The 27936-nt window shown below is 34.3% G+C and overlaps 1 long non-coding RNA gene across 1 annotated transcript in view; it reads right to left on the bottom strand.

The window, feature by feature from the left end:
• Positions 1–27936, bottom strand: part of LOC106635447 (uncharacterized) — a 116081-nt gene that overhangs the window by 74330 nt on the left and 13815 nt on the right. The window contains exon 2 of the long non-coding RNA XR_010109637.1: positions 24458–24592. This is a non-coding gene — a long non-coding RNA (uncharacterized LOC106635447). The remainder of the gene's footprint in view (positions 1–24457; positions 24593–27936) is intronic.

Genomic DNA, 27936 nt, shown 5'->3' with positions numbered 1-27936 from the left:
GTGCCAAAAGATGAAGTATCACACTTTATAAATAAGAAACAGATATATTAATCAATAGAAGGTGAGGATTAGAAACTAGAACTTCCAAGACAGCTAACTGGACACATAGCCTTCCTTATCTTTTCTCCTACCAGCCTAATGCAAAGAATAACACTGGGGCTTAGGATGGCATAAGAGAATGCAATAGGAAACAACATTTATTTAGAGCTTTTTAGACAGTTTACATGTATTAACTCTCTTAATCTCTTAATCCTTAATAAATCTATATAATAACTCTGCTCTAAGTACTTTTACAATTGTCATTTTATATAGGAGAGGTTGGGGGAGAGAATTGAGACTTCAAAGTAATATATTCTATAATTTGTCAAAGTTACAAAGCTGGGAAGTAGTGGAGCTGAAATTCGAATGTATGGAATTTGTTCCTTAGGGTACACTTTTAGTTTCTATGGTCATTATGCTACTACCTCTCTGTGGAATAGCTTTTGAAAGTTTTGGTACTAATATTACAATATTGTCATGCCAAGGAGTACATTAGAAACAGGACTGTGCTCAGAAAATACAATAAATAAAGATCTAAAAAAAGCTAAAAATTATTTTTGAAAGCATATTTGGTAATATCTATACTAGTTTTTTTCATACTACCCCTTAGTTTTACTTCATACAGAATAGTCTACAACTTATTCAGAAATGTAATGATGAAACATCTTAGCCTGATATCAAAAGATATCTATTTCTTTATTTTTCTTTCAGATTAAGAGGATAAACATGTATAGATTATATTTGTGAAAAAGAACATCAAAATTACCTACCAAACAAAAAGGTGAGGTCATCACAGAAATGTTGGCTACTCTCTTTCTACGCACAAAATATCATTAATTCAAATAGGATAAATGTTAATACAAATCATCTTTAGAAATAATAAAACAGAGAAACACCATTTCACTGAAGAAAGTAAGCTCACAAATTCTCACTTGGATAAAACAAAAGAAAGAATGTCTTCAAAATATTCAACAATTTTTAATGTTTTCTCCTTGAGTAATAAGGAGAAACTTATTACTAAACAAACAAACAAAAACAAATGAAAGTCCTATATGTAAGTAGCATGGAAAATTGCAACACATGATTAACATTTTTATTTTCTAAATGTGCATCCTACTGTGACAAAGTATTTTATAGATCACTGAATTCCCAGTATTGAGGAGAGAGGTTGTTATGCAAGACACAAAAAGTGTTTAGTAAATTAATCCTTGTGTGAAATAAATATACAATAGCCATATACACTTATTTACCCTTTAGCTATTTTATTCTATAATCTTAATTTTCTAAAATTTGCCTTTCATTTTCTATGTGTTTCTGAGTATTGAATGATATTAATTCCAAAATAAGTTCCTTGTTTTTCTTGATAACTAGGACTTCTGATTTTTTAATCTATGAGATTGGGATTTCTCTTGATGTATAAGTGTATAATTCCCATGTAGATTTTTATCTGAATTTTATAAATTTCATAAAACATTCATGAGAGTGAAGAAAAATGTCATGTGTCTTTGTGACTCTGAAAAATGTTATATGTACTTGAAAGAACTCTTGAAATGTCAACTGTAAATGAAGGTACACAACAACATTTAATTTTATGAATACTTTAAAAATATTATGGGTATTTTGTATGCTGTAAAACCATTCTATGTGAGAATGTTTGTTTCTGCCTGATCAGATCTTTTTGAGTAAAATACATAGGCAACATGAGTGAAAGAACAAGCACATGACAAACAAGTCCTGGAAGTTAAAGATTGAGATTTCCAGGGAGATATCCAGGTTTATCACTCATGGAGCATTTTTCTGCCATCCTGGAAAACAATCTCCGTTTTCCCATAGAGAACTTGTTTACTTAAGAAAGGTAAGAATTCTCCCTCTCCTCCAGTGAGGAGGAACAGCAGCCATGTAAACTTGTCTGTATCAGATCAGAAATTAATAATTTTGGGGTTTCTCATACTTACTACAGGCTCCCTGTAAAGGAAAATAATGTTCGCCTTGTCACTTTCTCCTAAATGAAAAATAGGGCATGAGGAATCACCACTAAGGTATTTTGTAAGTAAATTATTGGTCTAATTAAGCAGTTGGCTGTAATCCAGAAATCTGAGTTATATATATTTATATATATATAAAATGAGTTATATATATATTTGAAATATATATCACCTGTATAAACTAACAATGCCCATGTTATCAATATGCATGTTTCACTTATTGATGGGCAGCTCCACTTGCATTGAAACCTAGAAAACTCATATTAATGTTTTTGCCAAAGTGGACTCTTTATTCAGGATATAGATGAATATCAAATATGCTCCAACATATTCTCATTTTTTTCTCTGCTCTTCAATCATTAGGCATTGAATGTTCTATAATATCTTATCATCAATAAATTACACATAATAATTTTCTATAGCTAATTTCCTATCTTCTATATGTTTTCAAACATATTTGGCATATTTGTAAATTTTCCTATCCTCCACATTGGAAAATATACCAGGAGCACAATGCTACATTACTCGCTTTCAAGCTCTCAGTATAAAATCAAAGATGTATGAAGTAAACTAAAAATCACTACACAATATATATGCAATTACTATATGTTAGACAATATGGTCAGAGCAAACATATATGCACGGGAGCTCTGAAGAATTGGGAGACTAGTTCTTCTATAGCTACAAATATTCAAATTTTTTATTGGGAAGAAGTGACAAGTTTTACTATGTAGTTCAAAAGAGCAAAATACATTCTGGGAGATAGAAGAGTGTGAATAAAGATAAAGTTTAGGGCCCTTTGCTGTGGCTCACACATGCAGTTCTAGCACTTTGGGAGGCAGAGGCAGGCAGATTTCTTGAGCTTATGACAGTTCGAGACCAGCCTGGGAACACAGTGAAATCCTGTCTCTACAAAAAAATACAAAAATTAGCCCAGCATGGTGATGAACGTCTGTGGTCCCAGCTACTCAAGAGGCTGAGGTGGGAGGATCACCCTAGCCCAGAAGGCAGATGTTGCAGTGAGCTGTGATCACGCCACTGCACTCCAGCCTGGACAGCAGAGTGAGACTCTGTCTCAGAAAAAAAAAAAAAGACAAAGAATAAGACGTGGACAAGTGAAAGAAACACTGTCATCTATATTACTCACACATATATGTATACAAGTATGCATACACTCATACATGTACATGTATACATAGAAGTATGCATGCATGTATTTATGCACACAATCCATATATAGTTCATGTATGCATACAAACATGTATACACATATATATGTGCGTATACAGGCCTGCATGTGTATACATAAACATATAACACATGCACATACACATATGCCAAATACACACAAATGGGACATTCCACTAGAGCAAAACTTCATAAAAACATGGGACTCCCCTGCACTAGGACAGTGCCTGCTATACTATAAATTTCATATTAAATATTTGTTGCACAGGGAATAAACAAAAACAAATTTGACTGCAACAAGCAGGAACCCGAATTCATATCATTTTATGTCATAGTTATATTTTTAATTATAGCATAAAAGTATCAACAAGCTACTGCAATATTTTGCTTAGGAAAATTCCACCATCAGATTTGTATTTTTAAAGCAAACTTTTTTGTTAACAAAGTAGCTATGCTAGAAAAAGGCAGATTGCAAACACAATAGGAAGTTGGATCAGTCAGTAATACTTTGGGTGTAAAACAGAGAAGCCAGATTCAACATATATTAGAAAATAACAAGGAAACTTAATAAAAGTATAATGTTCAATCACAGAATGTTTTGATCGAATGAGGAACAATCAGCCATACAGCTCAGTTACAGGAAACATTTGGTTTACATAAATAAAGGATCTATTTATCTACATATCTACCTAGCACTCCTCTCCTCTTCTTGGCTTCTTCTTGCATATTCTTAATCTTAAAGAAAAATGTGTGATATTCCTCCTTGGGGAAGAAGACTGCTCAGGAAGCTTATTTTATCTTCTGTGGCTGTTTGGCTAAAGAGAGATTTAATAGATTTGCTAAACAATATTGTGCTTATACTTAAAACACTGTATGGTACACTTAAAGTGCATTAGGGATAGATATCATGTTAAGTGTTATTACAATAATTAAATAAAATCTTCTTTAAAATTTCAGGGAAGTTATTGTATTTGCCCAGCTTGTTTAAATGCTGAGCTAATCATCTGTAATCTGAGAGTGAAGGGTGTAAAGCATATAGTAATAGTTCAAACTTCATGGTTGGAATATAAAAAAGTGGAGCTTTGCTAGTAGAAGGATTGGAAGGAATACTGCATAAATAAACAATATATCATTCACTACTCTCTTTTAGTAATCACACAAATAAATGAAAACTATAACTTCCCTAATATACACATCTAAGAAGTAGTATGAGGTGTGATATCTCAAGGATAAAATTGATAGAGGGGTGAGCAATAATCTAAGAAGAGAAGGGGAAGTTACCTAGTCTTCTATCTTGGGGACTTGACTTGGAAGACAGACAGGTATTTACATGTGGACATACTGCTGTTACGGGAAAGCCATCTAGAGATGTCTTGAAGGCATTCGGGCACATACTCGGACTTCATGAGTAGCACCTTGCTTAGAGGGCTTGCTTAATTTTTGTCTGTTCCTGACGAGGCAGAGTGTGGACTCTGAGGAGAAAAGATTAGGCTGAAACTCTAAATGGTAGTGTAAATAGGAGCAGGAGAAGATCAATCTTTTTAGGTGGTCATAGTAACACAAATAGAGAGAGAAAAGGAGGAAAAAAAATAGTATCTTAACAACCAGCAAAAAGCAAGGAGTTTGAACAGTTTCAAATTCTAGAAAGAGTGTAGATGATGCCAGGTGTGATGGCTCACGCCCGTAATACCAGCATTTTGGGAGACCAAGAAGGGCAGATTGCTTGAGACCAGGAGTTTGACACTATCGTAGGCAACAGAGCAAAACACTGTCTCTACTAAAATAAGAAAAATAAAAAATTATCCTAGTGTAGTTGTGCATAACTGTGGTCCCAGCTACTCAGAAGGCTGAGGCAGGAGGATGGTTTGAGCCCAGGAGTTCCAGGTTGCAGTGAGTTATAATCGTGCCACTACACTCCACTACACTGGGCAGCATAGCGAGATCATGTCTCATAGAATAATAATAATAATAATAATAATAATAATAATGTCTAGAATAGAATAGAATGAGTTCAGTAAGAACATTAGAAATTGTTTATTGTAATGAACATCTGGGAGGTCATTGTTGAAACTGATGTTAGCAGCATATTAAGGAGTTGGAGGAAGAAACAAGCTTATAGTAAATGATGCAGTGACTAAGCTTAAGATAATGCAGACTACACTATCTGAAGCCTAGAAGTTATCACAAATAAAGAGGCACTCATTTTCTAGAGAGTGCTTTCCTATGGCACTTTAGGAAACATTATGAAAACTGTTCATAATTTAAACCTTAAAAATAGGAAAATTTAAAAATTTTGAACATTCTCCCATTATTGTTTGATTTGCATAATATTTTATTTTGAATTATAGCAAATCACATTAATTTTATGAAATTAAAATGCACTGCTCAATAATTTATCACAAATAAAATGCTCATGTAACAATAACAAAGGTTAAAAAACAGGACCTTGTTGACATTTCCTAGAATTTCCCTGCAATCACTGTCTCTCTATCCTTAAAGATAACCATTACTTCAGATTTGTGTGCATGAGAGTGTGTGTGAGAGGATCACTTAGGATCACTAATTTCCCTGCTTTAAAACAATATATAAGTATAATTTTAAGGAAAGATCTCTGACAAAAGTGTGAGTTCATCCACCTGTAATTGATCCATATTTGCCCATTATGGTAAATTTTTATAAGCGTATGATATGTACTTAAAAATATATTTATTGTAGGCTAGTTATGTATGTCCATTATTTTAATATATATGTTTGCTGATTATATTTTTCAAATCTATATTTACTTAGTAATTACTTTCTGGCAGTTCTCAATTACTGAGAGGTGTGTGTTATTGCTCATTCTGAATGTAATTTTGATTCATCCTCTTTTTAATTTTGACAGTTTTTGTTTCTTTATTTAAATTTGTTTTAAATTTATATAAATTTAGAATTGTAATTTCTTTCTGGTAAATTGAAACTTATTACAAAATTTCTCTCTTTATTAAAGCTTTTTGTCAAATGCCAATTTTCTCTGATATTAATATAGCTGTCAGTTTTATTTTGCTTAGTGTTGACATAATTCATTTTCTTTCCTTTGTATTACTTTCTGTATCTTAACACAGTATAAGTCTTGGTTGTAAAGAGCACATAAGATAAACAGATAACCCCTAATATTTGTAGCTCTGACTAATATAGTCTACATGTACTTCAGTTTTGAATGCATATTTTCCATTTTTACTTGTCTAATCTGACTACTTTAAAACCTATGTTAATCCAGCACAGTACATTACCTCATGTGATCATCAATCGTTCTAGAATGCCTCATTTTACTTCTAAGTGCCCCTTGCTTTTGTTCACATTAAATCACTATTTAAAGATGAATAACATCCTGTTAAAGTGATTGTAAACGGAAATGCAAGTTGAGTCTTGTAATTGCAGAGCAGTACGAAATTATAAGTTGCTCATTCAGATGATAGAACATATGCTTATATAATTTTATATTATTTTGTAATGAAAATATATGCATAAACTCATAGGGGAATTTATGGACACAATAAACTTATCAACTCACATTGAAGTTTGTGAATACCTAAGAAAGTATTTCTAGGCACAGAATTGTCCTAAGAACACAGGTTGAGAGATTTGCTGATCTTAAAACCTAAATATCTGTCTGACAAATATATATGTGGATTCTTTCCCATTCTCCTATTCTCTCAAACACAGTCCCATCAGGCTTTTGCCTGAAGCATGGTACCAAACACAGCTCTTGTAAAAGTCTCATGTCTTCTTTGATCCTAAAATTCTATAGACAGTATTAATCTTTACCCTACTGGACCCATGTTTGTCAAAGGTAATTACCACCCTCCTGTCAGACATTATTTATTTAATAGCTGTTAAGAACACCAACCCCTCTGCTTTTCTCAACGTTGTCACTTATTCCTCAGCCTCCGTTTCTATTTCTTGTCTTTTCACTGAATTCTCCACGGCTCAGTCAAATTCCTCAGGTTTTATCCCTTCCTCTTCATTTCTAATTGAAGTCACTTTCCAGGCAGTTTTATTTGGGTCTTTCATTTATATTCATATATATGCTTAATAATAAACTTATTTTAAAAAGAAATATATACTTTGTAATTCAAATTATAGTATAAAACAAAGATTTTTCCAATATGTATATAATAAATATATTTTTATGTCTACCTATAATTTTATATAAGCTGATAGACTTATTTTATTTAAAAATATGAAGATTTATCATATCCAAAAACCTCCTTTAATATATAAATCAGAATATTTAATATTATGAAAAGTTTTCTTACATACAATTTTATACAGCAATGGATAATAATCTGATAATTTCTAAAATTAATGTAGTTTAATTTAATTAACGTTAAAATAAACACTTTTGACTATGTGCCTTGAATCATCGTATTATGTTAAGAAACAATTTTTCAACATATTTAAGTTACAATATATAACGAATATATGTATAATTTGGAAGATTATAAATGTATATGTTATTAGTAAAGATGTATCTTATCAGCCTCAGATTTTACATAACTAAGAATGAGTATACTATATCTTACTTTTTAAAAAAGAACATATGAAGATTATAAAACATACTTGCAAAGCTAATCAAAATGTCTGGTTATATCGATCATGAATAAAATATATTATTTTAAAGTGGTTATTTATTTGGGAAAGAGAAGTAGTCATGTACATTGTTTATAAGTTATAGGCATCAAATGATTTGGTACTGGGTGGTGGCTGATCTAGGTTGTAGGTCTAGGGCTTTTTTATTTTTATTTTTTATTTTACTTTAAGTTCTGGGGTACATGTGCAGAACATGTAGTTTTGTTTCATAGGTATACACATGCCATGGTGGGTTGCCGCACTCATCAACCGGTCACCTACATTAAGTATTTCTCCTAATGCTATCCCTCCCCTATCCCCCCACCCACTGACAGGCCCCAGTGTGTGATGTTCCTCTCCCTGTGTCCATGTGTTCTCATTGTTCAACTCCCACTTATGAGTGAGAATGTGCGGTGTTTCGTTTCTGTTCTTGTGTTAGTTTGCTGAGAATGACGGTTTCCAGCTTCATCCATGTCCCTGCAAAGGAATGAACTCATCCTTTTTTATGGCTGCATAGAATTCCATGGTATATATATGCATAGAATTCCATGGTGTATATGTGCCACATTTTCTTTATGCAGTTTATCATTGATGGACATTTCGGTTGGTTCCAAGTCTTTGCTATTGTTAATAGTGCCACAAAAAACATAAATTTGCATGTGTCTTTATAGCAGAATGATTTATAATCATTTGGGTATATACCCAATACTGGGATTGCTGGGTCAAATGGTATTTCTGGTTCTAGATCCTTGAGGAATCGCCACATTCTCTTCTACAGTGGTTGAACTAATTTACACTCCCACCAACAGTGTAAAAGCATTCCTATTTCTCCACATCCTCTCCAGCATTTGTTGCTTACTGACTTTTTAATGATCGCCATACTAACTGGTGTAAGATGGTATCTCATTGTGGTTTTGATTTGCATTTCTCTAATGACCAGTGGCGATGAGCATTTTTTCATGTTTGTTGGATGCACAAATGATTTCTTTTGAGAAGTTTCTGTTCATATCCTTTGCCCACTTGTTGATTTTTTTTTGGAAATTTGTTTAAGTTCTTTGTAGATTATGGATATTAGCTCTTTGTCAGATGGATATATTGCAAAATTTTTCTCCCATTCTGTAGGTTCCCTGTTCACTCTGATGATAGGTTCTTTTGCTGTACAGAAGCTCTTTAGTTTAATTAGATCCCATTATCAATTTTGGCTTTTGTTGCCATTGCTTTTGGTGTTTCAGACATGAAGTCTTTGCCCACGCCTATGTCCTGAATGGTATTGCCTAGGTTTTCTTCCAGGATTAGTATGGTTTTAGGTCTTACGTTTAAGTCTTTAATCCATCTTGAGCTAATTTTTGTATTAGGTGTAAGGAAAAGGTCCAGTTTCAGTTTTCTGCCTATGGGTAGCCAGTTTTCCCAACACTATTAAATAGGGAATCCTTTCCCCATTGCTTGTTTGTGTCAGGTTTGTCAAAGATCAGATGGTTGTAGATGTGTGGTATTATTTCTGAGGCCTCTGGTCTGTTCCATTGGTCTATATATCTGTTTTGGTACCAGTACCATGCTGTTTTGGTTACTGTAGCCTTGTAGTATAGTTTGAAGTCACATAGCACGATGCCTCCAGCTTTGTTCTTTTTGATTAGGATTGTCTTGTCTATGCAGGCTTTTTTTGGTTCCATATGAATTTTAAAGTAGTTTTTTCCAATTCTGTGAAGAAAGTCAATGGTAACTTGATGGCGATGGCATTAAATCTATAAATTATTTTGGGCAGTATGGCCATTTTCACAATATTGATTCTTCATATCCATGAGCATGGAGTGTTTTTTCCATTTGTTGTGTCCTCTCTTATTTCCTTGAGCAGTGGTTTGCAGTTCTCCTTGAAGATGTCCTTGACATCCCTTGTAAGTTGTATTCCCAGATATTTTATTCTCTTTGTAGCCATTGTGAATGGGAGTTCACTCATGATTTGGCTCTCTGTTTGTCTGTTATTGGTGTACAGGAATGCTTGTGATATTTTGTACATTGATTTTGTATCCTGAGACTACGTTGAAGTTGCTTATCAACTTAAGGAGATTTGGGGCTAAGACGATGGGGTTTTCTAAATATACAATTATGTCGTCTGCAAACAGAGACAATTTGACTTCCTCTCTTCCTATTTGAATACCCTTTATTTCTTTCTCTTGCCTGACTGCCCTGGCCAGAACTTCCGATACTACGTTGAATAGGAGTGGTGAGAGAAGGCATCCTTGTCTTATGCCGGTTTTCAAAGGGAATGCTTCCAGTTTTTGCCCATTCAGTATGATATTGGCTGTGTGTTTGTCTGTTTGTCATAAATAGCTCTTATTATTTTGAGATACATTCGATTAATGCTTAGTTTATTGAGAGTTTTTAGCATGAAGGGGTGTTGAATTTTATTGAAGGCCTTTTCTGCACCTATTGAGATAATTATGTGGTTTTTGTCATTTGTTCTGTTTATGTGATGGATTACGTTTATTCATTTGTGTTTGTTGAACCAGCCTTGCATCCCAGGGATGAAGCCAACTTGATTGTGGTGGATAAGCTTTCTGATGTGCTGCTGGTTTCAGTTTGCCAGTATGTTATTGAGGATTTTTGCATCAATGTTCATCAGGGATATTGAGCTGAAATTTTCTTTTTTTGTTGTGTCTCTACCATGTTTGGTATCAGGATGATGCTGGCCTCATAAAATGCGTTAGGGAGTGTTCCCTCTTTTTCTATTGATTGGAATAGTTTCAGAAGGAATGGTACCAGCTCCTCTTTGTACCTCTGGTAGAATTCGGCTATGAATCTGTCTGGTCCTGGACTTTTATAGGTTGGTATGCTATGAATTGTTGCCTCAATTTCAGAACTTGTTATTGGTCTATTCAGGGATTCAACTTCTTCCTGGTTTAGACTTGGGAGGGTGTATGTGTCCAGGAATTTATCCATTTCTTCTAGATTTTCTAGTTTATTTGCATAGAGGTGTTTATAGTATTCTCTGATGGTTGTTTGTATTTCTCTGGAATCATGGTGATATCCCCTATACCATTTTTTATTGTGTCTATTTGATTCTTCTCTCTTTTCTTCTTTATTAGTCTGGCTAGTGGTCTATCTATTCTGTTCATCTTTTCAAAACACCAGCTCCTGAATTAATTAATTTTTTGAAGGGTTTTTCATGTCTCTATCTCCTTCAGTTCTGCTCTGATCTTAGTTATTTCTTGCCTTCTGCTAGTTTTTGAATTTGTTTGCTGTTGTTTCCTTAGTTTCTTTTAATTTCGATGTTAGGGTGTCGATTTTAGATCTTTCCTGCTTTCTCTTGTGGGCCTTTAGTGCTATAAATTTCCCGCTACACACTGCTTTAAATGTGTCCTATAGCATTTTTTAAACAGGTATACAGAGATTCAAATATACTAGAAACAGATTCTGCTATAGCAGAATCCCAATACAGATCATCCCCTCCACTGATTACAACTAAAAACTCTGGACAAAATAATAATACCTAACATGAATGCGAATACTAATAAATACTAGGGTACTCTATGCTGGGTAATCAAATATGAAGAATTTACTCACATGGGGAAATAAAGGCCAAATTAAGACATCCTCTGATTAAAGAAATCTAATAGAATTTTTTATCATGAGACACACTGCAAAAAGTGCTATGAAGAAAATTCTCCAGGCCAGAGACAAACTGTTAGATGGAGAATTATACTCTCAAAAGGAAATGAAGTAGTAACAATAATGATAGTAACTATCTGTATAAATATAATACACTTCTTTTTCTCATTTAAATTATTTAAAATGGGTCCAGCATGGTGGCTCACACCTGTAATCCTAGCACTTTGGGAGGCCGAGGGAGGCAGATCACAAGGTCAGGAGATCGAGACCATTCGGGCTAACATGGTGAAACCCTGTCTCTACTAAAAATACAAAGAATTAACTGGGCATGGTGGCAGACACCTGTAGTCTCAGCTACTTGGGAGGCTGAGGCAGGAGAATCGCTTGAACCTGGGAGGCAGAGGTTAGAGTGAGCCTAGATCGTGCCACTGCACTCCAGCCTGGGCGACAGAGCAAAACTCTGTCTCAAAAATAAATAAATAAATAAATAATTTAAAATGTTTAATTATTTAAAGCACAAATTAGTGTCCGGCGAAGTTTCCAACATCCCTAGATCTAATTTGCATGACAAGTAAGACACATGTCAATTTAGGGAGGGGTTAAATAACTAGATTTCTATATCATGTGAAGCAGAATTTATTGCCTATATGCAGATCATGAAAGATTACGTAGTTGTAATGTTTTGAACAACCAAAAAAGGCAACAAAAGGAGATATGTCCAAAAAGATAATTTTTAAATTGAATAATAAAAATACTTAAATAATCCTGAAATAAGCAGGAAAGGAGACGGGGTGAGCAGAAGAGAAAAATCAAATGGATGCATAAAAAACAAATATAAAATAATACATGTAAATCTAACATTATAAATAATTACATTTTCTACACAACTAACTAAAATGCACAGATCGGCAGAGTGCATAAAAAGCACATCCATGCTATACATACTGTATACAAGCAGCATATTTTAGTTCAAATACAGAGTTAAATTAAAAATAACTGGATGCAAAATATGTGCCATCAACAAAAAAAGCCTAAGAATACAGAAGCTATGTCATTATTAGATAAAATAGACTGCAAGACAAAGAGTGTTACTAGAGATAAAGGGGACACAGTGATAAAAGAGAATATTCATTCATGAATGTGTATAAGGCTAATAGTAGAGCCGTAAAATATACAAGGCAAAAATTCACAGACTTGAATGGAAGGATAGCAATAAATTATGCATCTTTCAGCAATTGACAGAACCATTATACTAATATTTAGGAAGTCATAAAAGATATAAATGAAATAATAAAAATTATTGATTTGATTGACATATATCAAACAGAATGCTCCATCCAACAACTACGGAATGCAGATTTTTTTTCAAGTGCACATGATACACTTAAAGACATAAAACGTTTTAGAAACTGGAACTCCTAAATACATTTTAAAAATATAAAAATCATGTGATGTGTATTACCTGACAACACAGACATAAATTCAAAAAATAAATGATACTCGGCTATATTGGAAACTCTAAAAATACATATATTAATTCTCATTTAAATAATTAATAGCTCATAGGTTAAATCAAAAGAGGAATTAAAATATAATTAGATCTGAATGATCATTAAAAGATAATATATGAAAATTTATGCAATGCAGTTAAAGTAGTGCTTATTTGGAAACATAGCAAGCTATAAAGCCTAAAAGAGAAATGAAGCAATTAATAACATACTTTAAAACTTAAAATAGCAATGAAGAAATATCAAAAAACGATGATCTTACATTCAGTCTTAAAATATAAAATACATGGCCAGGCACAGTGGCTTACACCTGTAATTCCAGCACTTTGGGAGGCTGAGGCAGGAGGATCACTTGAGCCAGGAATTCCACACCAGCCTGGGCAACATGGTGAAACCCCATTTCTACAAAAAATACAAAAATTAGCTCAGCATGGTGGTGCGTGCCTGTAGTCCCATTTACTTGGGAGGGTGGGGTGGGAGGATCATCTGAGCCTGGGAAAGTTGAGGCTGCGGTGAGCCATGACTGCACCTCAGCCTGGATGAAAGAATGAGACCCTGTCTCGAAAAATATATGTAGAATATAATTAACAATCCCAAAATAAGTAGAAAGAAGGAGTTGGTAGAGATACGTATAGAAAACAGAGAAATTTAGCAACACCAAAAGATGATTCTTTAAAAACAACTTTTAAAAAGTGGATTAATTGCTAGATTAATCAAAAGAAAAAACAAAGCTCAAAAATTACCATAAATGGGATCAAAGTATGGTTATCAACGGAGATTTTACAGATAGAAAAATGTGTAAATAGAATACTATGAATAACTGTGTAATGAAAACATTAAAACTCAGAAGAAATTTGAAAATTTCTTGATAAATACAACTTGCCAAAACTGGCTCAAGAGGAAATACAAAAACTAAATAATCCTATATCCTTTCAGAAATTTTAATTCATTTTATAAAATTTATTGATATTTAATATTTATAAATATTTATTGTATACGTGTGATATTTCAGTAAATGCATATAATGTGCAATGATCAAATCAAGGTGTTTAGTTTATCCATCATCCCAAACATTTATCTTTTATTTGTGTTGGAAACATTACAATTCCAACCTTTTAGTTATTTTAAAGTATATAATAAATTATTGTTAACTATAATTTCTCTACTGTACTATTGAATATTAGAGCTGATTCTTCCTGTCTAAACGCATTTTTGTATCCCTGAACCAACTTCTCTTTATTTCTCCTTCCCCTTATCCTTCACAGACTCTAGTAACCACATCTCTACTCTCTATCTCTATGAAATCAACATTTTTAGCTTGAATATAAGAGTGAGACTATGCAATAATTGTTTTTCTGTGCCTGGCATATTTGACTTAACATAATGGCCTCCAGTTCCACCCATATTGCTGCAAATGATAGGATTTCATTCCTAGTTTATGTTTGAGTATGTTCTATTGTGTATCTATATCACATTTTCTACCAATTAATCTTTTGATGGACACTTAGTTTGATTCATATCTTGGCAATTGTGGATAATGCTGCAATAAACATGGGAGTGCTGATATCTCTTTGATATATTGATTTCCTTTCCTTTGAATATATGCCCAGCAGTGGGATTACTAGATCATACAATTGCTCTATTTTTAGTTTTTGTAGGGAACACCATGCTGTTTTCTATAATGACTTTACTACTTTACATTTCCACCAACAATGTAGGAATGTTTCTCTTTCTCCACATCCTCACCAGCATTTGTTATTTTTTATCTTTTTGATAATAGTCATTCTATTGATTTTCCTTTACCTGATGATCAGTGATATTAAGTATTTTTATATCTACTTGTTGGCCATTTGTATGTCTTCTTTTGGAAAATGTCTATTCAAGTCTTTTGCTCATTTTAAAATTGGAATATTTGCTTTTCTTCCTACTGAACTGAGTTACTTACATAGCCTTATTATTAATCTCTCATCAGATGGATACTTTGCAAATTTTTCTGCCTTTCATTAAGTTTTCTCTGCCATTGTTGATTAATTCCTTTGCAGTACAAAAGCTTTTTATCTTGATGTAATCCCATTTGTCTATTTTTGCTTTTGTTACCTGTACTTTTGTGGTCTTACCCGAAAAAGCTTTGTCTAGACCAATGTCCTGTAGTGTTTCCCTGATATTTTCTTTTAGTCATTTCACAGTTTCAGGTCCTACATTTAAGTCTTTAATGAATTTTGACTTGATTTTTCTATATGATGAAAGATGAGGAACTAGGTCCATTCTTCTACATATGAATAGCCAGTTTTCCTGGGCACTATGTATTGAAGTGTGTCTTTTCCCCGATTTATATTCTTGGCACCTTTGACAGTAGTAATCATGCCATAAATTAGTGAATTTGTTTCTGGATTCTTTATTCTGTTCTGTTGGTCTATGTTCTGTTTTTATGCCAGTACTATGCTGTTTTAGTTACTACAGATGTTTAGTGTAATTTGAAATGAGATGGTGTAATGCCTTCAGATGTGTTCGTTTGCTCAATTTTGCTCTAGCCATTTGGGGTCTTTTGAGAATTTACACAAATTTCAGGGTTTCTTTCTATTTCTGTGAAAAATGTCATTGATATTTTGATAAGAATTACATTGAAGCTGTAGATTGCTATGCTAGTATAGACATTTCAGTAATAATATGACTTCAAATCCATGAGCATTTGTTATTTGTTATTTGTTGCAGTTTTGATTTGCATTTCCTTGATTAGTGATGTTCAGCATTTTTTCATAAACTTTTTTTTCCTTTTGTATGTCTTATTCTAAGAATGTCTATTCAGATCCTTTGTCCACTTTTTAATGAGATTATTTGTTATTTTTGATGTGGATGTGTTTAAGTTCCTTGTAAATATTCTCGATATTAACCCCTTGTCAAATGAATGGTTTGTAAATATTTTCTCCCATTCTGCAGGATGTCGCTTTACTCTGTTGTCTTCTTTGCTCTGCAAAAGCTTTTTTTAGCTTGATGTAATTTCATGTCTATTTTTGCTATCGTTGCTTTTACTTTTGAGGTCTTAAGCCATAAAATATTTGCCTGGACAAATGTCCTAAAGCATTTTCCCAGGCTTTATTTCTAATACTTTTGTAGATTTGGGCCTTGTGTTTAAGTCTTTAATCCATTTTGAATTGATTTTTGAATGTGGTAAGAGATTAGGGTCTAGTTTTTTTCTTCTGCATATGGATATACGGTTTTCCCAGCACCACTTATTGAAAAAGGTATCCTTTCCACAATGTACGTTCTTGGTGTCTGTGTCAAAAATAAACTGGTTGTAAAAATTTGCATTTATTTCTGTGTTTTCTATTCTGTTCTAATGATCTGTGTGCTTATTTTTATACAATATTATGCAAAATAAACATGCAGAAATCAGTACCATTTCTGTACACTAATAACAAATCAGTCAAAAAATTAAGAAAGCAATCCCATTTTCAAAAACTAAAAAGAAAACTAGAATAAATTTAACCTAGGTGATGAAAGACCTCTACTAAGAAAACTAAAAAAAACCTGATGAAAGAAATTGAAGAGGAAAGAAACAGAAGGAAAATCATCCCATGTTCTTGAGTCAGAAGAGTTTATATTGTTAAAATGACCATACATACTACCCATAGCAATCTACAGATTTAATGCAATTTCTGTTGAAATACCAATTACATCTTTAAAATAAATTTTAAAAAAGAATCATAAAATTTGTACGGAACCACAAAAGACCCTGAATAATCAAAGCATATTGAGCAAAAAGAACAAAGCTGGAGTCATCACACTGCCTGACCTTAAAATATAGGGCAAAGCTATATTAACCAAAACAGGCATTTGAATTATTTACTCAAAATCTTCCTCGAAAGAAAACTTCAGGACAAGATGATTTCACTAGTGAATTTAATTTAATATTCTAGGAAGAAAAAACAACCTTACCACAATCTTTTCAGAAAATATACCTTAAAATATTGTATCCAACTAAGATTATACTCCCTAGTATCAAAATCTAGCAAACATATTTTCTTGAACTTTTTATGAAGATAAATAAGCAGTTTTTATCTTTGTATTCATGTATGTCATATGTCTTTCTAACCACCTTTTGTAAGACTACAATTACATAGATATCAACTGTTTGATATTGTATCATTGTTTTCTTTAGCTATGTTCAAGTTTTTCAGCCTTTTATTTTTCTTCTCAGTTTCAGTGTAGACAGCTACTCTTTTAAGTTTCCTGGTTTTTCTTCTGCAATGTCCAATTTGTTGTTTTGCACAGCCAGTTAATTTTCACCATAATTATTATGTTTTTGAGCTTCAGAAGTCCCTTTCTGTTCTTTTGTGTATTGTCATTTTTTCTGCTACTTGTGGTCAGTTTTTCCTGTAAATATTTGAGCATATTTACAATTGCTCTAAAGTATTTTGTAATTTTTAAAATCACCTCTGTGTTTCCCGGAACTGATTCTATGGATATATTTATCTACTAGTGTTGGGTCATATTTTCTGGCCAGTTGGCATTATTGGACAAATGTTATGTTGTTTACTGATGGATTTTTCTGTCTTCATCTAAATACTATTATTGTTTTCTCTTCATACGCTGTCATGTATTTGCAGACCAGCTTAATTCTTTTGAGGCCTGCTTTTAAACTTTGTGAGGGTAGGTCTGGAGTAGCCTTTTGTTTATGATTTACTTAGCCCCACAACCAAAATATGATATCCTAATATCACAATTGAAATATTGGTTGTTCCATGAGATTTTGTACTCTGGTTGGTCAGAACTTAAATATCTCCTAGCTCACAGGTCCCTTTTAATTCTTCTTTGCCTAGCCTTGCAGAGTTTCATTCAAGTTATGCTTGGGTTACAGTTCAACCAAAGATTTATGGAGATTCTTGTGCAAATTTCTGGATTACCTTCTCTGTATAATATCCTTTTTAAAGTACTTTGCCCACTAATTCCTAATATCTCAGTCTTCCCTAATTCTGACCTATCACTTTGACTTATTATGGCCAGTATGGTATAGATTTATTTTTTCCTGGAAAGCGATCCCAGGCAGAAATACATAGCAATAGTAATAACTGACTGATTTAATCCCATTCTGTCAGGAATTGCCATCATGGGATGCACATTGTCTAATGCCTGACAGTTTATTTTTTCTTTGTGTAATTCAAGTTTTTAGTTGTTTTTAGTTTTAGAAAGTCCAATACCAAGGAATCCATAATGGCTAGAAAAGGAACTCCACTGCTTTTCTTTCGACATTATGTCAGGATTACCGCTTATCCAAGGCTTCCATGTTGTATGTCTCCTAAACATTTTTAATTGATGATCCCATACCAAACTAATAATGTACATTCTTATCTTTCTCCACACCAAGATATCTTCTCATTGCTCAATTATTCTTTTCTCTGATGTTCAGAAGTCTTGATTGTTTTCCTTTCACATTTAAAATTAAATTTTAATTATCTACTGTTGCTCCTATGTTTCTACACTTATCTGGCCCCCACCTCTTCTCTGAAGACAACTCCAGATATTCCACCCTTTGATCACTATGCTTAAGTCACACTGGCCTCTGTTATTTTCCTAGAAGACATAAAACTTGTCTCTTTCTTAGGACTTTTGCACGAGCTATTTACATACCTAGACAACTCTTTCCCCAAATTCTCACATCAGAGTATCTTTTGATGTGAAAGTGTTATATAGGAGTATAAAAACATAAGAAAAGGCTTAAGTACTACTCAAATAATTTTCATAAAAGTGCACATCTGTGCAACCATAATTTACAGAATATTAAATTATTAATATCATTGAAACTACTTTATGTCCTCCTCAGACATTACTCCACAAACATAACCATTATTCAGACTACCATCTTAATAGATATTTTTTTGTTTTTCAAATTTATATAAATAAAATTATGTAGTATATAAGCTTTTCTGTCTAACATTGTATACTTCCTGGTTATTTTAGTAGAGTATATTTCAGCCTAATTGGTGTGCTCTTAAAAATTCTGCCTTGTCAGGAGGAGAGCTTGAGTCCAAGAATTTGAGGTTGTAGTACACTAAGGCAATAGCTGGGAATAGCCATTGCACTTCGACCTGTGCAATAACATAGTGAGACCTCATCTCTAGAAAAATAAAATTCTGCTTTATGCACTTTTAAAATTAGTTATCTTGTAATTATTTAATCATCTACTTTTTTCTAGCCCCTTTCAATATCTGCCAGTTTATCTACCTACCTATTTATACAACTGTGTATCCCCCTTAGGAAAGATGCTCCTTAAAGCCCAATGTCTAAAAACTTGCCTGAAACAAGTAGATACTCAGGGAAGATTTGAGAAATGAATTAATGGAAATTTAAACCAGTGATATTGTCACAGAATCTTTGGGGTGTTGCTTTTCCAGCTGGAAACCTCTGTGGCTGGGGTGGTGCCTTTGCCTGAGTTTTACTCAGGCCCATTGGACTCATTCTGCCCCTCAGCCTAGCAGGCTGCACTTGTCAGGGCAAACAGCTCCAGCCACCAGCATAAGCTTTGGTTCCCTGCGAGGTTGCAGCTGGACCAGGTGTACCACAGGCAGCTTCCATGGCTGGCACCAGGGAACACGATGGCACTTGGAAACCAGGAAATTCCAGGAATGTGGAACCCTAAAGAGGGTATCACAGCCCTGGCTCAGGGAGCTCTTAGGACTCGGCTCCCTGAAGAGCCACTACTCTTCTCTCCTCTCTTCTCTTCACCCACAAGGTGGTGAGCAAGGGGTGCATTTCAGCCTTGATTTTGTTACAGCTCTTTCAGCCTCACGATTCAATGGGTCCTGAGTTCTTGTCCTGTGTCCAGGAAGAATGAAGTACACTGAGAAGTGGAGGGTGAGCAAGTGGAGAGGAGCCTTATTGCATGACAGAACAGCTCGGTGGAGAATCGCAGGGGGCAGCTCCTCTCTCCAGGCAGGTTGTCCCGTCGTCTACCCTCATCTGGGGTTTTCATGGGCTTCAGAAGGGAGGAGGTAGATGTCGATTGGTCCATGGGTGGCCATGAGTGGGTCCAGGAAAAGTACCATAAATTCTCACTCTGGTCCCTAGGCTTCAGGGGTCCCTGGCCTAAAAGTGGGGTTTCAGCGGGGACCCGCCCCTTTCCACCCAGGAGCCTGTCTGCCTCCCACTATCATTAATCTTCTGTCCACAGTGCCCACAGCACCCAGGCTGTTCATGCCAAGGAATGCCTGCAAGCCCATGCTAAGCTGCTCCCTTGGCACCTCTCCCATACTTATTGGCACGCAAAGTCTGGAGGGGGACGAGGTGGCAGGGGGCTGGCATGACAGTGCTGCCCCGAGCATGCACACACCTGACTGGGTTGTGACAGTGTCCAAGCTTGTCCATAACTTTGCTCCAAAATCAGAGTAGGTGCTGGGAGTGAGGAGAGGCCAGGTGTTCCTCACTGCTGCTGGCATCATGGCAGTGGCCACTCCAGACAGGCCACTGTTGCCTTCACTATGAAATCTCTCCCATCTTGTCTTTTCCATTAAATTCTTTGTAGTTTGTGGCATTTGAAGAGACTTAAATTTGCTTTTGGTTCTAACACCAACTTGCTACCGTGTTTTTTGCCTCTTTGTTACTTAGATAACATTGAGAAAATAGGAGTATTCGATACAAGAGTTCAAAATCTGAGCTTGTCTAGATCACCTCACGTTAGTCTTAACTGTTTTTCTCACATCATTTTTTTCTTTTTTGTGAAAAATGAACATTGAAATACTATGTAGCAACTCTGGAATCTAGAAAAATAGGTAAAGAGTTGTAAGGCTTACATGTGCACATTGGTATCTGACTGCTTATGTATACTGTGAACATCGAACATCCATTGAAACATGAAAGAACCATGCTTATTTAGTGAATTGCTGCAAGTATCCATTTGATGTGGTTTGGCTGTGTCCCCACCCAAATCTCATCTTGAACTGTAGTTCCCATAATCCCCATGTGCCATGGAAGGGACCTGGTGGGAGGTAATTGAATCATGGTGGCAGTTACCCCCATGCTGCTACTCTTGTGACAGTGAGTGAGTTCCCACAAAATCTGATGGTTTTAAAAGGGGCTTTCCCCTTTTTGCTCTGCACTTTTCATTGCTGCTGCCGTGTGAAGAAGGACATGTTTGCTTTCCCTTCTGCCATGATTGTAAGTTTCCTAAGGCCTCTCCAGCCATGTGGATCTTGAGTCAATTAAACCTCACTCCTTAATACATTACCCAGTTATCGATACATCTCTATTAGCAGCATGAGAATGGACTAATACAGTAAATTGGTACTGGGTAGTGGACTGCTGCAGTAAAGATACCTGAAAATGTGGAAGCAATGTTGCAACTGGGTCATACGCAGAGGTTGGGAAAGTTCGAAGGGGTCAGAAGAAGATAGAAAAATGTGGGAAAGTTTGGAACTTCCTAGCGACCTGTAGAATGGCTTTGACCAAAATGCTGATAATGATAGTGATGTGGATAATAAAGTCCAGGCTGAGGTGGTCTCAGATGGAGATGAGAAATTTTTTGGGAACTGGAGTAAAGGTCACTCTTGCTATGCAAAGAGACTGGTGGTATTTTGCCCCTGCCCTTGAGATCTGTGGAAGTTTGAACTTGAAAGAGATGATTTAGGGTATATTGCAGAAGAAATTTCTAAATGGCTAAGCAGTCAAGAGGAAGCAGAGCATAAAAATTTATAAAATTTTCAGCCTGATGATGTGACAGAAAAGAAAACCCCATTTTCAGAAAAGAAATTCAAGTCCACTGCAGAAATTTGCATAAATAACGAGGAGATAAAGGTTAATTACCAAGACAGTGGGGAAATATCTCTAGGGCATGCCAGAGACCATGATGGCAGCCCCTGCCTTCACAAGCCTGGAGGTCTAGGAGATAAAAATGGTTTTGAGGGTGGACCCAGGGGCCCCTGCTCTGTGCAGCCTTAGGACATGGTGGCCTGTGTTCCAGCTGCTTCAGCTTCTTCAGCAGTGGCTAAAATGGGCCAACATACAGCTCAGGAAATTACTTCAGACAGTGTAAGCTCTAAGCCTTCATGGCTTTCACATGATGTTGGGCCTTTAGGTGCCCAGAAGTCAAGAATTGAGGTTTGAGAACCTCCACATAGATTTCAGAGGATGTAGGGAAAGGCCTGGATGTCCAGGTAGAAGTGTGCTGCAACAGTAGTGCCCTTTTGGAGAACCTCTGCTCAGAAGGGAAATGTTGTGTTGGAGCACCCACACAGAGTCCCCACTGGGGAACTTACTACTGGAGCTGTAAGAAGAGGGCCATCTTCCTCCAACCCACAGAATGGTAGATCCGCGGACAGCATGCACCCTGTGCCCAGAAAATCTGCAGACACTCAACAACCCAATAAAGCAACTGGAATCGGGTCTGTAGTCTGTGTAACCACAGGGGTGGAGTTGCCCAAGGCCATAGGAGCCCACCTCTTGCATCAGCACGCCCTAGATGTGAGACATGGAATCAAGGAAGAACATTTTGGAACTTTAAGGGTTAATGACTGCCCTATTCGGTGTTGGACTTGCAGATGGCCTATAGCCCCTTTGTTTTGGCCATTTGCAACAAATGTATTTACCCAATGCCTGTACCCCCATTATATCTGGGAAGTAACTAAGTTGCTTTTGGTTTTGCAGGCTCATAGGCAGAAGGGTCTTGTCTCAGATGATACTTTGGACTTGGACTTTTGAATTAATGCTGGAATGAGATAAGACTTTAGGGGATTGTTGGAAAGGCATGATTGTGTTTTCAAATGTGAGATTTCTCATGTTCAAATGTGAGAACATGAGATTTGGTAGGGGCTGGGGTGGAATGATATTGTTTGACTGTGTCCCCACCCAAATCTCTCCTTGAATTTTAGTTCCCATAATCCTCTCATGTCATGAGAGGGACTTGGTGGGAGGTAATTGAAACATGGGGGTAGTAACCCCCATGCTGCTGTTCTTGTGATAGTGAGTTCTCACAAGATCTGATGGTTTTATAAGGGACTTTTCCCCTTTTGCTTGGCACTTCTCCTTGCTGCTGCCATGTGAAGGAGGACATGTTTGCCTCCTCTTCCACCATGATTGTAAGTTTCCTGAGGCCTCCCTCGCCATGCAGATCTGTGAGTCAATTAAACCTCTTTTATTTATAAATTACCCAGTCTCAGGTATGTCTTTATTAGCAGCATGAGAACACACTAATAGACGATTCTAGAGAATATATTAGAAATTGGTTTAAAGTCTATGAAATTTAATTGTAATGTCTATTTAGAATAGGGGTTTAAAAACGTGTGGTTTAAAAAAGCATACATATAAACCATTATTTTAAATAATAATAATATAATGTATAATAATAAGCCTATAATGTATAATAATAAGCATAATATAATTTATAATAATAATATGCCCTACTATCAAGGTATACATATAAAAGGAATCTTCTGGAAAAAAATAGAGTGAATATAAAACCACTCACCTTAAGAACAGAATAATTTATGTCACCTTAGATTATGATTCCATTAGTATATGTATACAAAATTTGATGATGCATAACTAGAAAAATGAAAAAGTGTGTCCTTTAGAACATTCTTTTTTTTTTCTAGGTTTGTTTTCCCATTTATTTTATATTTTTCATAAGTTTAAAATTTACTTACATTGAAAACTCCACCAAATCTTATACCTTTGATTTCAATATTAATATATATTTTAAAGTATTTCAGAGAAAAATAGGCTTTTATACTTAATCATATAATGTTGCTCTTTCTTCAAACTTAAAGATTTCAGTTTCCCTTTGGTATAATTTTCCTTCATTCTGATGAACTTCCTTTAGCATTTCTTGTAAAACACATCTGTGGGTAACAGATTCTCTCATTTTCCCTTTTTCTGAGAATGTCTTTATTTCACCTTCAATTATGAAATATATTTTCACCAGATATTTAAGCTGAGTTACATACTGAAGCTGAAAACCATAAGCAGGTACCAATAATATCCTTTATATTTCTAACTATACCAAGTTGATATTCCATGTAAGAATATCAAGTGATATAGTATGTAATAAAATATAGCACTCAGAAATAACAATAGAAAAGAACTTTCAGCTCATAAAGAAAAATATTATTTAATTTTTAAGTATACATTATTAACCTAACTTTTCTTAAATGGCACTGTAAAAATACATGTATAATATATATTATAAATTTTGCAATGATATAATAATAAGCATACATTATAAACCATTATTTTAAAATATTATTTTAAATAATAATAATGAGGTCAATATTTTCTCATCTTGCATGCAAATATGTAGATTCAAAAGCTGAAAAATATTGCCAACCAACTAAACACAGGTAAAAAACTAGAATTTAGAAAACAAGCCCATACTCTCGAGCCTAATTTTGTATGTCTCTTCATTATAGCAGGTGTAATACAGTTAAATTTAAAATAAAACAAGAAGGTATATAAACTTTACATTTAAAATTTTAAATATAAAATGTTACATTTAAAAATATGTTCCTTCTATATATGAGAAAATATACTTATTACCTTCTCCAGTGTTTTCTCAAATCTTGTATTTTATTCCCTCTTATATGAAAACTTGGGTCTGTATCCAAGAATATAGGAGTGCAGCTGTTGTTTATCCTGGACTATTCACTTTTACTTCTAATAGTCCATGCACAGCTGTGGAGTTGAAGGGATTAAAAAGTTAGAATAGAGAAAGTTATGCACTGTCTACAAAAAGAACAACAATTTTAAACTCTTCATAGTTTACAAATGTTAGCTTCTATCTCCTGAGGTAATCCTGATTCCATTATATATTCCTGTACTGCTAAAATGACCAACATCTTACTTACTTTTGATGTTGGAAATAAAGTGTTTCTTGCCTTTAGCAATAATAAAATCTTTACAGAGAAGTTGCATCCCACAGACTTCAAGCAGTATTACAAAATATAATTCTTTTAACCATGATCTAGTGCCCATAGCACTTGAAAAAACTTTAGAACTAATATATAAATAGTGCTAAAGAAAAGAAAGGAAGAAACAGGAAGAAAGCTTTCAGCTCTTATTTTAGATTTGGGATACTGTTTCTGCATCTAGAAAAACATGTTGTTTAAAAATACAAACTTTCACAAATTTGTAATTAAACAGTTTAGTATAGAACACTGTACTAGAAACCAAGCAAAATTAATAGGAAATACAACATCCATGCCTCCAAAAGACTATCTAAAAAACAGATAACAGAAATTGAATTCTATTTAGAGAAGAGATCCATTACTAGCCAAACTAGAATTATACTTTAGTCTAAAACACAAGAAATGCTAGATAATACATGTCTCAAAATCGTTACTGCCCAAATTAACAGGTATACCATTTAGCATGGCTGCACTATGAACAGGTTACAAGCGGATGAAAATATTGATCATTTAGCTTTGAAATTAGTGAATAGTACTTGAGGCAGACAGGAATATATCTGACTCCTACAGAGGCTGCTCACTTCACATGGGCACAACTGCATTCTTTTACCCAGGTACACTTGACTAATTATATTGGTTTCAATGTATGGCACAAATGAAAAACTTTTTGAAGTATTACATTAACCATTCTATGATCTGTCATGGAAAAAACAATCAATAGCCCATCCAAATGAAGAGAAACCAGATACTTCTGAAAATATGAAAGATTATGAAGAAAGGGAGAACATATGGATACTATGGCTTGTCTACCACAAATCAAGAGTAAATGTGCAGCAATCTAAGACACCAAGTCTATTGTATATAGACAGAAAAGGTCAATGGAACAAAAAGAACAGTCCAGAAACAGACTCATAAATAGATGGAAACTTATTTCACATAATTGTGACATGAAATGTGGGTGGGCGGGGAAAATACTAATTAAGTGAATTTTTTTCTATAAGAATTAGTATTTCAATAAAAGTGTGAAAGAAATTTAATAGTTATGCTTACACTTTTATTAAACATAAATTCTAGGTTTTTAATATTTGAATGTGAAAGGCAAACTATAAAAGAATAGAGAAAATACAGGAAATTGAATTCATAATTATGGAACAGGAGTGAATTTCCTAAATAAGGGACAGAAAACACATAAATTATGAAAAAAGATGATAAATTTTTCACTGAAATTGCTAAGATATGTTTATGAAAGGCAGCATAAAGTCATTGAAAAATAAGCTGAGATTACACATAAAATTGGCAACTAGAATACCCATGCACACTCACACATATATGTAGACATGCATACATAGTTGTGTGTTTGTAGTCTGCAATTTAAGAGAAAAAGACAAAAACATTGAAAAATTTGGCAAATGCTTGAATAGCCAATTTTGAAAAGAGCAATAAAGAGTCTATAGCTATATGAAAAAAGTATTTATCATATACATTAATCAGATGTTATCCAATCTAGTAGACGAGCAAAAAATTAAAGGCCAGAGAATTCCAAGTGGTAATACGGAGCAAGATGAGTTCTTCATTGCTTGCAGGAGTATTAATTAGTACAACCATTTGAGGAACCATTTTACATTCACACTATGACCCATCAATTATACTACTTTGTATGAACTACAGAAAAACACTTCTCAATATACATAAAAATGTTCACATGAACATTCTTCAGAAGAGAAAACAACTGAAATGTCCATCAAGATTGTAACATGTAAATATATTTTGCTTAATTAATATAATGAATATACATGGCTTCATCACAAGATTAATGTTGAGTAATTTTTTAAAAAACATACAGAAAAATACATTACTCTGTAAAATGTTTATAAAAAGAGAAAAATATATTCTTTACAGATACATAGTTGGTAAAACTATGAAGAAAAGTAAAGTAATAACTGATACACAGTGTAGAATATTCTATTTCTCTGGTTGAGAGAATGGCAATAGTGAAGGGGAGAAATGATTGAGAAGGGCAAACAGATTCCCAGGAGAAATAGGTAATATTTAGGTACTTTGCAACAAAAGCTAAATCTCTCCCGAGATGTGGTCATTTGCCAACTTGTCAGAGATTCTGAATTCTAATCCTTTTCTACTGTGGCTAAAATACATTGATACAAGTAAACATAGTAATTTCTTTAAGTTTAGATTTTTCATAAATCTGCTACAGTTTTCTGTAGGACATTTTCTTCTGTAGACTGCTCTATTAAGTATATTTAGATTGATACCTGTTTATAGAAAACAATTTATTTTTATGTATGTCTGTTAGCTTGAAAATTAGAAAAGGAAGCTATTATGAGCTGAGCACTTTATTCTATAAAGAAAATAAGTTTTTCAAATTCTGTGTGGTCAATTTTATCCATCACTTCTCTTGGAATGATTTGTCTGTCCACATAGAGTACAAGTGAGGGATGGCACCTTCTTAAGAATGAAAGTATTGTTCTTACTATCATGTTAGTCAGAATATAAGATTATCCTACTAGAATATGCTAAAAATTCTATTCCAGCCCAGGCACTTCCAAGTGGAAAGTGAATGGCTTACCAAATTTTTAGATGCTCAATATTCACTAGATAAATAAGCAAATTTCAAAACTATAAACTATTGGGATAAATTTGGTAAATATAGAATGATAGCATCAAATCTGTCTTCACAACAAACATACAAATTAATTACAAAGCAACAACATTGATCTACATACACAAAAAGAGCAGATGCCAGATACAGTAGAACCAGGAAGCCAGTGAACAATATCAAAGCTAAGAGCAAGATATTCCTCAGTATGCACATGCCTTTGATTTATGTTGAGACATGATTGTTTTCTGTTCTTTTGATATAATTGTGTTTCCTGGTTCCATAGTACTGATTAGGTCTGTGAAGGAGTCTTACTATGATCTTTTTGCTGCAGCAATTGAATCCCTTCTGACACTTTGAGAGTTCTGACCTACAGCTTAGGCCAGGATATAAGATAATTTAGGTGAGCAATAAAAAGGAAAAATTGAATGTGGAATTAGTCAAGGCTGGGCTACTTGAGTTTAGTGATTCACAATGGTTACAAAATTCAGAATTCC

This window comes from Pan paniscus, chromosome 14, assembly GCF_029289425.2.
Source record: "Pan paniscus chromosome 14, NHGRI_mPanPan1-v2.0_pri, whole genome shotgun sequence".
Taxonomy (NCBI): domain Eukaryota; kingdom Metazoa; phylum Chordata; class Mammalia; order Primates; family Hominidae; genus Pan; species Pan paniscus.
The sequence above is the reverse complement of the archived record's forward strand: the minus strand, read 5'-3'. Positions and strand labels throughout refer to the sequence as shown.